Here is a 17,380-nt window from a genome sequence, read left to right on the forward strand (position 1 = left end):
AAAATAAAAATCATAAATTCGTTTTTTTTAACTTGTAAACTTAAAAATGTTACCATGAAAGAAACGGTTTAAAATTTAAAATTTAACTGCGTTATTTGAACCATAAACGATCTTGTAGTTAAAAGATGGTAAACAAATAAACAAAAACAAACACTTTTTTGAATGAAGACCTTTGGTAGGCTTGGCCCCAAATTTTGGCCTGGCCTCAAACTTGTTGGCCTCTTTTTTATTTTCATATTTTATTTACAGATTTACAGACCCTGAAACGTGCTACTACACCAGTTGCATGCTTCGGTTCGTTACGCTTTTTGAAACGGTACGGTTCGTTTTGTGAACGGTACGCTTCGCTTTGTGAACGGTACGGTACGCTTTGTGAACGGAACGGTTTGCTTCTTGCACGGTTCGCTTTGCTAGAAATAGGTGCACGCTTTGTGAACGGTTTGCGCTATTTATTAATGAGGTAGGCGTGGCCTGAACGCTATGATTTTTCTCGATATAATTTTGTTTAGTTTTTGCCCGATCTACATCAGCAAGGTGGTAATTATGACCAGAATTTTTCTTTATTGATATGATTTATTTACAAAAGCATTTCAATCGATAAAATCAGAACTTCCATCCGTTCCCCCGTTTTTGATACGTTGCGTGAAACGAGTACTCAGTGACAACCCGGAAGAGGAGGTAATTTTAATTTTGATCAGTCTGTTATTATTAGGATATAATTTAGATTAATCTAATCATTAAGATAGATTAAAAGAACTGTTTGACTTTAATCCGATATATTTTTGTTAATTCAGCGAGCTGTCGATAATTTTACAAAGCATCTTAAGTTTTTATTTCTATACATGTTCTTGAGTTGAAGTCATTAAATATTTCTAATCCATTTAAAATTACTATGAAAAATTGCCCCGACTTTATTCCGATATTTCTTTAGTTTTCTTTATCGTTGTTTTGATTCTCGGCTAGTTGTTATTATTCATAATTCGTATGATCATTTTTTATTGCGTACTATTGGGTACTATTGCCGATCGCCGATTGCCTTAGTGAATAGACGATGTAAAATTAATGATAAGATAAACAATGAAATTCAGATAAGAAATCTTGAAATCAACTGTTATATAGTGTTTTGACACAAATTTTTATTCATCTCAATATCAATTCTATGATTTCCTGCCATTGTTTGTATTCACAGATCATACCTACATGTAACCCGCCATCGCTTCTCCTATCTTAACTAAGAAATCGCGTGTATAGTCAAAATATGACTTTTAGTTATTGTTTTTCCGTTAAACTATACATGTACATGTAACATATTTCTTACGATATGTACACAACTGGATATACACAACAAGTCAATAACTTTTATATATATAATGATGATATTTATCATTCTGTTGAACAAGTGTCCGCTCTTCACTGTATGCATGCGATTTATAGCTGACGTTTTACAAATGCTGACTAACCTTTTTATATTTTATTTACCTTTTTACACACATACTTGTTGTAAACAGGACACGAAAAAATACCCGGTAATCAACAAATGAATGTTAAAAGTAATACATATATAAGAATTTATCTAGTTACAAAAAATATTAGGACAGCGATAGAAAACGACTCCGATCGCCAGTACATGAATTAAAATCATGAAATTTGAAAGAAATTATTGTTGAATAATCTAAAATGGGAACACTCTTTTCAATAGGGATTTAAGAAAACATAAAACAAAAACGTTTCATTCGATAATTTTTTTTTTTAGCCATGCATATAGGAGGAACCAAGTAGCACGCGGCGCATGGCGTGATCTGTACTGTTATGCTTAAACTGATTGACAGGCGAAGCACGTGGAGTCCTGAGAAAAAAATCCCCCTCAAATGACCAACTATAGCAACCTAAAGCGAAATAATAAAGTTCAGTGATAAAACTTTAATTTAAGTATTATAATCAACACAAAAGTTCTCTCTCTCTCTCTCTCTCTCTCTCTCTCTCTCTCTCAATCTGAGGGTGTGTGTGATTGTGTGCAAACCAATTGGAATTAATTTTTATTTGTATGAATTGAATTCATTTATTTTAGACTCATTGTTTTCACAACGATTCTAACGTAATGACTAAAAGTTTGTTCAGTGGACGATGTACATGTATATAGATTGATCTCGACGGTTAAAATTTCGACGCTATATTACATCACATATATTAGATTGAAAATAAATTTTAAAAGAGCTGTGTTTGTGCTTACATGTGCTTGTTATCTCATTCAACTATTTATGATGTAATTAATCATTTTTTGGTACATTAATGTACCCGGTAAATGATATTTTTATCGCGTTAATATGTGAAAATCCCGCATGTATAGAGTCGCTGAATTGTTCTACGGATCCACGCGCCGACAGTCTTACGTGTAGTTGTTTGTGTTTATTTCTACAGACAGTTCTTTTGTTTTTTAGAGATAAAGAAAAGCCATTAAACTAACAAAGTAGAAGTAAGATATATTCAGACTATACACACGGCAGATTGTGATGAGTTACCCAACAGGTGTCCGTGGAGAGGTGTGAATACCGGCATCTCGTGAACACCCGTTTAAGCGTCTATACAAAGTTGTTAAGTACCATAATTGCTAAAAAACACAAAGAGAGACAATAACACCTGTTGTGTATAAAACCAAAGATCAGCTTCTGCACACGTGTTTCGCACGAGTGATTTTTGTTCATGTGAAATCACGACGCCATTACCAGCTATGCGGGAAATAAAGTTGAAAGTTATTTTATGGAATGCGTGTGCTTTTTTCCGTTCAATGCTTGCATTTTTAAATTCACTAAGATAAAGATTTGTATATGTATTTATTTACAATTTATTATATGAGTGATTTTATTTTATTTATTGGTACATAAATAGCTCAAGAACAAATCACTCGAGTCACCGGTAATATGTGGTTGTCATTTACTACAGCATATACATTTAATTTGTTTAGAAAAAAAACGCATGACTTAAATTGATTTGAATTTTGATAATCAATTGACTAATAAATATATTTGGTAAATTAATTTGAATTTATCTAAGAACAAATGATTAAAATGTACTCATTTACGATTACAAATTAAATGACAACTTTACGTTGAATTCTGTGTCTGCGAAACATAAGTCGACATTTTTTTATTTTTAATTTAAAAAGGATATAACATTATATATATTTCAACCCATGCCATAGTGTATTTATTTCTAAACATACGCTACTTTTTTACGTCTCGGGTAAATAGATCTCTCTCTCTCTCTCTCTCTCTCTCTCTCACTCTCTCTCTCTCTCTCTTGCTTGCGCTCGCTCTCTCTCCTGAGACTCATTTAAAGCTATGTAAAGTCCAGTATGTATCCAATGTTTCAAACATTTCATAAAAATAATCAAAATAATATTACCGCGAATTGTGTGAACGTTAATAGTTTACAATGTTTAAGAAATCAGCGATGCAAGTTTTGTCGAATAAGTATGTGTTATCTAATCCCGTATAAAAAATCTAGCAAAATATTGAACTTATCTGGTCAGCAATAATTTCCGTCCATATTCATCGAAAGACATTAGGTCAATAAGCCGTATATGGAAGTAGCACGCTTATTGCACGGTACGGTACGCTTTTTTGTCCGTCTGGAGGCGGGTCTTGCATAAAATATCTTGCACGCTTTTTGCACGGTACTGTTCGCTTTGTGAACGGTACGGTTCGCTTTGTGAACGGTACGGTTCGCTTTGTGAACGGTACGGTTCGTTTTGTGAACGGTACGGTACGCTTTGTGAACGGTACGTTTCGTTTTGTGAACGGTACCGTTTCTTGCACGGAACGGTACGGTTCGTTTTAGAGGTGTAGTAGCACGTATCAGGGTCTGTAATGATTTTATTCAATTTACTTACTTAAGTGCAAAACACATGAATCATCACACTAGATGGCTTTTAGTGTCTTATAATGATAACTCTATTGAAAGATATTTATGACGACAGGTACATGTATTGGTGATTGATTCTAAGAGATTTTGATCATGTTTGCTTTTAAATTCAAAAGTAATTTAAGAATGTATTACTGCCATATATACATGTATAAGTTATAACACAACAAGTGCAGGATCCGATATGTTTCCATAGAATGCCCATGAATGAAAGACCATATTTGGTAGGGTTTTTATTGAAACAAACAATAGTTATAAGAATAACTTAGACTCTTTTTGTTCTTTTATACACAACAATTTATTAAAATCTACAATCTCTTATTCCCCATTTTTAGTTGATTTCGACATAGCCTACAAACAAAGTTGGTTTAAGTACGCACTAGCTGCTATTTAGATACGTTGCTGTTTCATTCCTTCATTACGTCACAATATTATCATAAATCATTTGCACATAGCTTCCTTAACCTGCACTGTTGTTTTTCTTTTGTAGGTTTTTTCGTCATAATATTTCTTGCAAAGGTTGTTTACATTAACAGCATTATATCAACATATGATAATTAAGACCATACAATATATTAAACAATTCTGAAAAAAACCCTTCCTATTTTTTCCGTTTTTGCTTTATTTATTAAAATCTACAATCTTTGTTTTTTTTTCATTTTTAATAGATCACGGAAAAGAAGTGACAAAAGGTGATTGTAAGTACGCACCAGTTGCTATTTAGATACGTTGCTGTTTCATTCCTTCATCATGTCAGAATATTTTCATAAATCATTTGCACATAGTTTTTTATCCCGCAATATTGTTTCTCTTTGGTAGTTTTTTTCGTCGTAATATTTCTTGCAAAGGGTGTTTACGTTTACAGCATTGTATCAACATATGATTATTAAGATCAAACAATGTTTTAAACAATTCTGAAATAACCCTCCCTATTTTTTCCGTTTATGCTTTATTTATTAAAATCTACAATCTTTGTTTTTTTTTCATTTTTAATAGATCACGGAAAAGAAGAGAAAAAAGGTGATTGTAAGTACGCACCAGTTGCTATTTAGATAAGTTGCTGTTTCATTCCTTCATCACGTCAGAGTATTTTCATAAATCATTTGCACATAGTTTTCTTATCCCGCAATGTTGTTTTTCTTTTGTAGGTTTTTTCGTCGTAAAATTTCTTGCTAAGGGTGTTTACGTTAACAGCATCGTATCAACAAATGATAATCAAGAGCAAACAATATATGTTAACAATTAAAAAAAAAATCCTCCCCACTCTTTTTCTTTTATGCTTCTCTAAACGTTGTTCACTTTCAAACAAATCTGGATTGTACAGTATCGTTTCAACAATATAAATTTATGACATTTTAAAATTCAGACAATTCTGAGAAATAAAGAAATAATTTAAACGTCTTGCATCTTTAGAAGAACAGTACCGATGACCATGACATTTTTTATTTTTCTTGAACGCATATCATGATTTAGATAATGTATTTGGAACACTGTACAGCTTTTTTAAAACACCTATTTAAATCCATAACACCAACAAAAGTCTTACGAAACCATCTTACGCGATTAAAACAATGATTGAAATCATTTGCTTAGAAAAGATATGGTAACATCATTCTCCCTCTTGAGTGCAAGTTAGTTTTACATCAGATCTGTCAGTATTGGAAATAAATGTTTTCATCGAATGTATGGCAACATGCAACGTACGCAATATAACCAAATTGCATTTTAATATCAAAGGTGCATGTTGACAAAGTTAAGTTGCATATGGACATATTTATTTTGTATATCAACAGACATACGTTTTATGTTGACAAAAATAAGTTGCATGTCAACATCAATAAGTTGTATGTCAACATAATTTGATGTATTACAATATAGTTAAGTAGCATATACCACATTGAAAGTCAGATGAAGGCTTGATTTGATTAGATTTGAGACTTTAAATAATGTTGATCTAATTGCAATTTTCTTCCAATCATATATACTACTAAGTATTTTTGTCATATCTTGATATCATTACATTAATTATCAACACAGTAACTTTGCATGACAACATAGTTGATACAGAACTAACATTCACACAAGGTGCAGAATATGTGGCACCACAATATGATCAGGTCGATGGCAACATAAATAAGATTTATTTCTACATTTGTATCTCGCCTGTCGACTTGTCTGATACTGAAAAAAAAATAATTTGCACACAAGGAGTAGAAGTAAACAGAAGCTTATCGAGGCCTACACTTGTTATGTTTCAACTTATAAATTGTCCTTCGTTTTATTGTATTGTCAACATATAAGGTATTGCAACCTCTTATTTATGCAAAAAAATTGAATTGTATCTTGCTATTTCGATATGATTTAAATTACCCTATTGAATTTTTCCAGTTTTTTGCTAACTGCGTTTTTGACTTGAAAAAAGAAGAAGTTTGATATGTTGGTCAATGAATGCGAACTAATTGTATTGAGATAAAAAGTTGGACAAAGAAAAATAAAAATCATAAATTCGTTTTTTTTAACTTGTAAACTTAAAAATGTTACCATGAAAGAAACGGTTTAAAATTTAAAATTTAACTGCGTTATTTGAACCATAAACGATCTTGTAGTTAAAAGATGGTAAACAAATAAACAAAAACAAACACTTTTTTGAATGAAGACCTTTGGTAGGCTTGGCCCCAAATTTTGGCCTGGCCTCAAACTTGTTGGCCTCTTTTTTATTTTCATATTTTATTTACAGATTTACAGACCCTGACACGTGCTACTACACCAGTTGCATGCTTCGGTTCGTTACGCTTTTTGAAACGGTACGGTTCGTTTTGTGAACGGTACGCTTCGCTTTGTGAACGGTACGGTACGCTTTGTGAACGGAACGGTTTGCTTCTTGCACGGTTCGCTTTGCTAAAAATAGGTGCACGCTTTGTGAACGGTTTGCGCTATTTATTAATGAGGTAGGCGTGGCCTGAACGCTATGATTTTTCTCGATATAATTTTGTTTAGTTTTTGCCCGATCTACATCAGCAAGGTGGTAATTATGACCAGAATTTTTCTTTATTGATATGATTTATTTACAAAAGCATTTCAATCGATAAAATCAGAACTTCCATCCGTTCCCCCGTTTTTGATACGTTGCGTGAAACGAGTACTCAGTGACAACCCGGAAGAGGAGGTAATTTTAATTTTGATCAGTCTGTTATTATTAGGATATAATTTAGATTAATCTAATCATTAAGATAGATTAAAAGAACTGTTTGACTTTAATCCGATATATTTTTGTTAATTCAGCGAGCTGTCGATAATTTTACAAAGCATCTTAAGTTTTTATTTCTATACATGTTCTTGAGTTGAAGTCATTAAATATTTCTAATCCATTTAAAATTACTATGAAAAATTGCCCCGACTTTATTCCGATATTTCTTTAGTTTTCTTTATCGTTGTTTTGATTCTCGGCTAGTTGTTATTATTCATAATTCGTATGATCATTTTTTATTGCGTACTATTGGGTACTATTGCCGATCGCCGATTGCCCTAGTGAATAGACGATGTAAAATTAATGATAAGATAAACAATGAATTTCAGATAAGAAATCTTGAAATCAACTGTTATATAGTGTTTTGACACAAATTTTTATTCATCTCAATATCAATTCTATGATTTCCTGCCATTGTTTGTATTCACAGATCATACCTACATGTAACCCGCCATCGCTTCTCCTATCTTAACTAAGAAATCGCGTGTATAGTCAAAATATGACTTTTAGTTATTGTTTTTCCGTTAAACTATACATGTACATGTAACATATTTCTTACGATATGTACACAACTGGATATACACAACAAGTCAATAACTTTTATATATATAATGATGATATTTATCATTCTGTTGAACAAGTGTCCGCTCTTCACTGTATGCATGCGATTTATAGCTGACGTTTTACAAATGCTGACTAACCTTTTTATATTTTATTTACCTTTTTACACACATACTTGTTGTAAACAGGACACGAAAAAATACCCGGTAATCAACAAATGAATGTTAAAAGTAATACATATATAAGAATTTATCTAGTTACAAAAAATATTAGGACAGCGATAGAAAACGACTCCGATCGCCAGTACATGAATTAAAATCATGAAATTTGAAAGAAATTATTGTTGAATAATCTAAAATGGGAACACTCTTTTCAATAGGGATTTAAGAAAACATAAAACAAAAACGTTTCATTCGATAATTTTTTTTTTTTAGCCATGCATATAGGAGGAACCAAGTAGCACGCGGCGCATGGCGTGATCTGTACTGTTATGCTTAAACTGATTGACAGGGGAAGCACGTGGAGTCCTGAGAAAAAAATCCCCCTCAAATGACCAACTATAGCAACCTAAAGCGAAATAATAAAGTTCAGTGATAAAACTTTAATTTAAGTATTATAATCAACACAAAAGTTCTCTCTCTCTCTCTCTCTCTCTCTCTCTCTCTCTCTCTCTCTCTCTCTCTCTCTCTCTCTCTCTCTCTCTCTCTCTCTCAATCTGAGGGTGTGTGTGATTGTGTGCAAACCAATTGGAATTAATTTTTATTTGTATGAATTGAATTCATTTATTTTAGACTCATTGTTTTCACAACGATTCTAACGTAATGACTAAAAGTTTGTTCAGTGGACGATGTACATGTATATAGATTGATCTCGACGGTTAAAATTTCGACGCTATATTACATCACATATATTAGATTGAAAATAAATTTTAAAAGAGCTGTGTTTGTGCTTACATGTGCTTGTTATCTCATTCAACTATTTATGATGTAATTAATCATTTTTTGGTACATTAATGTACCCGGTAAATGATATTTTTATCGCGTTAATATGTGAAAATCCCGCATGTATAGAGTCGCTGAATTGTTCTACGGATCCACGCGCCGACAGTCTTACGTGTAGTTGTTTGTGTTTATTTCTACAGACAGTTCTTTTGTTTTTTAGAGATAAAGAAAAGCCATTAAACTAACAAAGTAGAAGTAAGATATATTCAGACTATACACACGGCAGATTGTGATGAGTTACCCAACAGGTGTCCGTGGAGAGGTGTGAATACCGGCATCTCGTGAACACCCGTTTAAGCGTCTATACAAAGTTGTTAAGTACCATAATTGCTAAAAAACACAAAGAGAGACAATAACACCTGTTGTGTATAAAACCAAAGATCAGCTTCTGCACACGTGTTTCGCACGAGTGATTTTTGTTCATGTGAAATCACGACGCCATTACCAGCTATGCGGGAAATAAAGTTGAAAGTTATTTTATGGAATGCGTGTGCTTTTTTCCGTTCAATGCTTGCATTTTTAAATTCACTAAGATAAAGATTTGTATATGTATTTATTTACAATTTATTATATGAGTGATTTTATTTTATTTATTGGTACATAAATAGCTCAAGAACAAATCACTCGAGTCACCGGTAATATGTGGTTGTCATTTACTACAGCATATACATTTAATTTGTTTAGAAAAAAAACGCATGACTTAAATTGATTTGAATTTTGATAATCAATTGACTAATAAATATATTTGGTAAATTAATTTGAATTTATCTAAGAACAAATGATTAAAATGTACTCATTTACGATTACAAATTAAATGACAACTTTACGTTGAATTCTGTGTCTGCGAAACATAAGTCGACATTTTTTTATTTTTAATTTAAAAAGGATATAACATTATATATATTTCAACCCATGCCATAGTGTATTTATTTCTAAACATACGCTACTTTTTTACGTCTCGGGTAAATAGATCTCTCTCTCTCTCTCTCTCTCTCTCTCTCTCTCTCTCACTCTCTCTCTCTCTCTCTTGCTTGCGCTCGCTCTCTCTCCTGAGACTCATTTAAAGCTATGTAAAGTCCAGTATGTATCCAATGTTTCAAACATTTCATAAAAATAATCAAAATAATATTACCGCGAATTGTGTGAACGTTAATAGTTTACAATGTTTAAGAAATCAGCGATGCAAGTTTTGTCGAATAAGTATGTGTTATCTAATCCCGTATAAAAAATCTAGCAAAATATTGAACTTATCTGGTCAGCAATAATTTCCGTCCATATTCATCGAAAGACATTAGGTCAATAAGCCGTATATGGAAGTAGCACGCTTATTGCACGGTACGGTACGCTTTTATGTCCGTCTGGAGGCGGGTCTTGCATAAAATATCTTGCACGCTTTTTGCACGGTACTGTTCGCTTTGTGAACGGTACGGTTCGCTTTTTGAACGGTACGGTTCGCTTTGTGAATGGTACGGTTCGTTTTGTGAACGGTACGGTACGCTTTGCGAACGGTACGTTTCGTTTTGTGAACGGTACCGTTTCTTGCACGGAACGGTACGGTTCGTTTTAGAGGTGTAGTAGCACGTATCAGGGTCTGTAATGATTTTATTCAATTTACTTACTTAAGTGCAAAACACATGAATCATCACACTAGATGGCTTTTAGTGTCTTATAATGATAACTCTATTGAAAGATATTTATGACGACAGGTACATGTATTGGTGATTGATTCTAAGAGATTTTGATCATGTTTGCTTTTAAATTCAAAAGTAATTTAAGAATGTATTACTGCCATATATACATGTATAAGTTATAACACAACAAGTGCAGGATCCGATATGTTTCCATAGAATGCCCATGAATGAAAGACCATATTTGGTAGGGTTTTTATTGAAACAAACAATAGTTATAAGAATAACTTAGACTCTTTTTGTTCTTTTATACACAACAATTTATTAAAATCTACAATCTCTTATTCCCCATTTTTAGTTGATTTCGACATAGCCTACAAACAAAGTTGGTTTAAGTACGCACTAGCTGCTATTTAGATACGTTGCTGTTTCATTCCTTCATTACGTCACAATATTATCATAAATCATTTGCACATAGCTTCCTTAACCTGCACTGTTGTTTTTCTTTTGTAGGTTTTTTCGTCATAATATTTCTTGCAAAGGTTGTTTACATTAACAGCATTATATCAACATATGATAATTAAGACCATACAATATATTAAACAATTCTGAAAAAAACCCTTCCTATTTTTTCCGTTTTTGCTTTATTTATTAAAATCTACAATCTTTGTTTTTTTTTTTCATTTTTAATAGATCACGGAAAAGAAGTGACAAAAGGTGATTGTAAGTACGCACCAGTTGCTATTTAGATACGTTGCTGTTTCATTCCTTCATCATGTCAGAATATTTTCATAAATCATTTGCACATAGTTTTTTATCCCGCAATATTGTTTCTCTTTGGTAGTTTTTTTCGTCGTAATATTTCTTGCAAAGGGTGTTTACGTTTACAGCATTGTATCAACATATGATAATTAAGATCAAACAATGTTTTAAACAATTCTGAAATAACCCTCCCTATTTTTTCCGTTTATGCTTTATTTATTAAAATCTACAATCTTTGTTTTTTTTTCATTTTTAATAGATCACGGAAAAGAAGAGAAAAAAGGTGATTGTAAGTACGCACCAGTTGCTATTTAGATAAGTTGCTGTTTCATTCCTTCATCACGTCAGAGTATTTTCATAAATCATTTGCACATAGTTTTCTTATCCCGCAATGTTGTTTTTCTTTTGTAGGTTTTTTCGTCGTAAAATTTCTTGCTAAGGGTGTTTACGTTAACAGCATCGTATCAACAAATGATAATCAAGAGCAAACAATATATGTTAACAATTAAAAAAAAATCCTCCCCACTCTTTTTCTTTTATGCTTCTCTAAACGTTGTTCACTTTCAAACAAATCTGGATTGTACAGTATCGTTTCAACAATATAAATTTATGACATTTTAAAATTCAGACAATTCTGAGAAATAAAGAAATAATTTAAACGTCTTGCATCTTTAGAAGAACAGTACCGATGACCATGACATTTTTTATTTTTCTTGAACGCATATCATGATTTAGATAATGTATTTGGAACACTGTACAGCTTTTTTAAAACACCTATTTAAATCCATAACACCAACAAAAGTCTTACGAAACCATCTTACGCGATTAAAACAATGGTTGAAATCATTTGTTTAGAAAAGATATGGTAACATCATTCTCCCTCTTGAGTGCAAGTTAGTTTTACATCAGATCTGTCAGTATTGGAAATAAATGTTTTCATCGAATGTATGGCAACATGCAACGTACGCAATATAACCAAATTGCATTTTAATATCAAAGGTGCATGTTGACAAAGTTAAGTTGCATATGGACATATTTATTTTGTATATCAACAGACATACGTTTTATGTTGACAAAAATAAGTTGCATGTCAACATCAATAAGTTGTATGTCAACATAATTTGATGTATTACAATATAGTTAAGTAGCATATACCACATTGAAAGTCAGATGAAGGCTTGATTTGATTAGATTTGAGACTTTAAATAATGTTGATCTAATTGCAATTTTCTTCCAATCATATATACTACTAAGTATTTTTGTCATATCTTGATATCATTACATTAATTATCAACACAGTAACTTTGCATGACAACATAGTTGATACAGAACTAACATTCACACAAGGTGCAGAATATGTGGCACCACAATATGATCAGGTCGATGGCAACATAAATAAGATTTATTTCTACATTTGTATCTCGCCTGTCGACTTGTCTGATACTGAAAAAAAAATAATTTGCACACAAGGAGTAGAAGTAAACAGAAGCTTATCGGGGCCTACACTTGTTATGTTTCAACTTATAAATTGTCCTTCGTTTTATTGTATTGTCAACATATAAGGTATTGCAACCTCTTATTTATGCAAAAAAATTGAATTGTATCTTGCTATTTCGATATGATTTAAATTACCCTATTGAATTTTTCCAGTTTTTTGCTAACTGCGTTTTTGACTTGAAAAAAGAAGAAGTTTGATATGTTGGTCAATGAATGCGAACTAATTGTATTGAGATAAAAAGTTGGACAAAGAAAAATAAAAATCATAAATTCATTTATTTTAACTTGTAAACTTAAAAATGTTACCATGAAAGAAACGGTTTAAAATTTAAAATTTAACTGCGTTATTTGAACCATAAACAACCGAGTGGCCAGCTCTTGTAGTTAAAAGATGGTAAACAAATAAACAAAAACAAACACTTTTTTGAATGAAGACCTTTGGTAGGCTTGGCCCCAAATTTTGGCCTGGCCTCAAACTTGGGCTGTACAAAAATTGTTGGCCTCTTTTTTATTTTATATTTTATTTACATATTTACACACCCTGAAACGTGGTACTACACAAGTTGTACGGTTCGGTTCGTTACGCTTTTTGAAACGGTACGGGTCGTTTTGTGAACGGTACGATTCGCTTTGTGAACGGTACGGTATGCTTTGTGAACGGAACGGTTCGCTTCTTGCACGGTACGCTTTGCTAAAAATAGCTGACCTTTTGTTCCGCATTTCAATTGAAAAACAGCAATTTACAAGACAAGCAGTCTATATTTCGTCACACTAGTCAATTTTGATAGGAAGTTACTTAAAGAACCCCTACCTTTAAATTACTCAGCAACATGGGAATACCGGGGCAACTTTTTGAAATATCTACATGATATAAATACCTTAGCATTTACCTTTCAGTATCATGGAAAAATGCACGCCACACATTCGTTTACATCTTCTCAAACGCGTCCGAACGAGCAGTATCTGCTGTTGGATACCTTGTAAATCAAAGCGAAAATGGAAACATGGAAATAGGTTTCATCTTAGGTAAGTCAAAGGTTGCACTAACACATATCATACCATAAACGGATTAGAATGTGTGGTGCCGTACTTGTGGTGGAAATAGCGGAATTCATGCTTTTTAATTCATGCTTTTTACCTAAATTTTCATAAGAAGAACTTCGCTTTCTACACTGGCAGCACATTCAAAATGATACTAGAAGATTTTACATGCGTGTAGCCAATCGTGTTAAGAGGATCAGAGCTTCCATGGCGCTATGCATTGATCAATACTAATCCAGCAAATTGGGCAACACGCTTTGTAGCAACTTGTAAAATGCATAAAAGAAATTGGTTATTTGGATGAACCTTTCTTCTAGACAAACACGTTTCCAATTATTAAACGCATGACTTAGAGAACCCAGATGAGAACAAAGAAGTAAAAGAAAAGGTAGGTGTCTTAAAAATCAGCGTGATGATTAAACTTCATAGTCAGATTGAAACTCGTTGGATTAGTAAATTTTCGAGCTTGAGAAAACTAGTTGAAACTATTGCTCACCTACAACACATAGCTTTATAGGTTAAAGACGCGAATTGTTCAGGATGGCATGTATGTTCTAAGTAAAAGACAGTGGATGTTTCTGGAAAAGCTTCGAAACATTTATTAGATGACGTTTAACAGGAAGCCTACAAGAATGGAATTAAGTGCTTTCAAGTAAGAAAGTCCAGAAAATGTCCAAATTGTCATCCTTTATTTGTATTAGCAGTCTCTTGCTTGCGTGAAGCAGTCTGGAACAATCAAGTTTAACAGAAGCAGAAAAATAACCTATCCTTGTCTCTGGTCGTCACTCATATTGCTATACCGTCATTATTACGAGCAGATAAAACACCAAGGTCGACACATCACAGAAGGGTCCATTCGCTTTTAATGTTCCATGGACAGGTCTCACTCATTAACTTCTAACAACCTTTCTCGCCGACGTATCTGCAATATTTAACGCAGTTCAACCCCTCGCTGACATGTTTTGACTCCTGCGGAAAACAGAGTATTTACAGACACTTAAAGAGAGGGAGAATCGACATGAACTGAAAACAAATATGCGAAATTGCTGTTGTTTTAGTGAGAGGCAAGCAGACCGCAAGGAATAATTGACCGTTTGGGATTATTCGTAAGACTTTTCCATCTTCAGACGGTTTAATTTAAAAGGTTGTAGTGCGCACAGCAAGAGATAAACGTGCAACCGCGGTTTTTGGTAAAATTGTCATACTAGCCCGCTATTTGTTTATGTGCTTAAACACCGCTCTCTATATATACATTTTTATTTTTTTTTCGGTATTTTTTTTTTTTGGTTCAAGTTTAGCCTACCACAAAATCAGTAATGATTAATGTCTATTATTCAGTAAAAAGATGATTTTGGCATGTTTATACCATATAAGGTAGCCATAATCATTCTTTTCTGTGATAATTGAATCTTTCACATCGGAGTGTTGTCGTCTGCAACGACCTTGGTGTTTTATTGATAACGCTTCAAGTTATATTGAATGTTTTTCTAATTTTATTGGTTAACGTATATTTACACTCTTATGCTGCAAACTTCTATTTCTGTCCAAGCCCATACGTGTGTAAAACTTAGAGTGCTAGTGCTAGTATTGCTTCTATAAGGCAAGGGTTACATAAGCATTACCTGCTGGCTAATCCATTTATGTAAATGTATATTTGCAAACTAAAACATGTTCAAATCAAATCAAGTGGCATGTAAAGAACTGCGAACGGTATTCGCCTAACTAAAAGTCCTTCTTTGATAATTGTCTAATTCAATTTTTTTCTAAATTATGTAACCATTCATATATATTGTCATTAAATATAAATGATTTGGTCAAACAAGGATATATAATTTTGTATTTTGGGTTTAAATAGCTCATTTCATAACAGAAACTAACAGAAAACGGACTTTTTAACCACCACAACCCCCCCCCCCCTGTGAACAAGAATTTTTGCAAAGGTGTTGAGCATATTCATACAAAGGGGTTTGTTGTTTCACGGAGGAGGTGACATATGTCTACAGACCTAAATACAGTCCAAAAGGCATTTTCTTGTCACGTTTCAAAATATGATTAACAAATATGAAAATGAAATGAAAATTTACTTTTAAATCAAACGTGAACATGTGATCATTAAGTTTTTATGCACATATCAGCTGCTAAATAATAGTTTCCCTACTCACATATACCAATTTTAATGAAGATAATTCTACACCCCCTTCCCCTAGCTAGTTAGCAAAATTTTTGTAAAAAAAAACAAATTGACTACTTTTTTAAAATATTAATCAATAACAAATCATCATTTATTTATCATGTATGATATTCAAAGTGTTTCAAATTTGATATACATTTAATAACAATCATCCATGAGTTGTTGAAGAATGTTGGAGGTAATTTTTTTTCTGGACCGGTCCAGGGCATACAAACGTGGCAAAGCAAAACAATATAAAACATATATGTTTTTGCAATTTAAATCAACACTTCTTGAGATAAACTCTTATACATACTTAGTCTACGTACACCGGAATAAGAATTCAATAAAATAATAAATGTTCTATGATTATTGATCAAAGCAGGTTATGTTAGCAATAAGAGAAGAGTTGTGTGTTATGATTCTTTGATGGTATAACTACAAGAAATTTTAAACGTCTCTATTTCATTAAGATTATATCTATATGAATAAACACTCCAATATTACAAGCAACTTATATTAATTTTATAGATTTCTAAGGAATATATATCATTACTTAAATTTTCCAGATGAAAAATTTATGTTTAAAATCATTTTGCCATGAATGGTCACAATTTGACAAATTATTTATTTTACAGATACTAGGCTAGGAAAACGAAAATAATGAAGATAAACAAAAGGACAGGATATTAAAACAATCGGAAGTGGAAATTTTGGAACAATTGAATTTCCACAACGTCGACCACAGTTGTCAAAAATTTGTGTTTTTTTTCATATCTTCGTGAAATAAAAAAGATGAACGGTTTAACAGCAATAGTACACAAATTTACAATGTTTATAAACAAAATATTATTCTGTTTATTCAGGATTAAGACAACAAACTCTTAGTGAATATTATTGTTTTTTCATTCATACCTAATCAATATCTTATCTATATATGATTATAATAAAAAAATCTAACGTGATTTTCTGCACAATTGTGTATTTTACGAAGATGAAGAGGGGTACAGTATCAAAAATTCGTGAAACTCGAGGTAAGATTCTTAATTATACTCTGACTTAAGTTTTCATTGATTTACATTTTGCTTAATTACTTCATATTAAAAAATACTTCACGGATCAAACGATGTTCATTCGAATAGTATGAAAAATTTCTCCACTGAAACCCTTCTTTTCAGTTTCCAATGCACGGCTAAAACATGTTATGTATACAGGGTTTTTACATTGCAGCGGACCCAGATGATCACGTTGAAAAATTGCACGAGGCAGTCTGAGTGACTTTAGAATGGAGAAAAGATGTAATCCATTCCCATCATAATTTGTTTTTGTATTTGTGATTTTCCGAGGGAAAATGTCAATAACGCTATCTCTAAAATTGTCCTTTTCATCAATTTCAATTGATCGTCTTTCACGGGGTGTGCATTTTTATAATAAATTGTCCAAATGTGCTGCATGAATATCTTGGAACATACTATATTTCTCATTAAAAAATGTATTTCTTAAAATCCAAAAACATCAACCAATATTTTACACACAAAAATTATGGTATGTA

The 17,380-nt window shown here is 32.3% G+C and overlaps 1 long non-coding RNA gene across 1 annotated transcript; it reads left to right on the forward strand.

The window, feature by feature from the left end:
- Positions 1–11,374: 11,374 nt before the first annotated feature.
- LOC128170487 (uncharacterized) lies at positions 11,375–17,380 on the forward strand. The gene is made up of 3 exons (XR_008241851.1): positions 11,375–11,409; positions 16,467–16,862; positions 17,059–17,380. It is a non-coding gene; the product is annotated as an uncharacterized LOC128170487 (long non-coding RNA).

This window comes from Crassostrea angulata, chromosome 2 (genome assembly GCF_025612915.1).
Source record: "Crassostrea angulata isolate pt1a10 chromosome 2, ASM2561291v2, whole genome shotgun sequence".
NCBI lineage: Eukaryota > Metazoa > Mollusca > Bivalvia > Ostreida > Ostreidae > Magallana > Magallana angulata.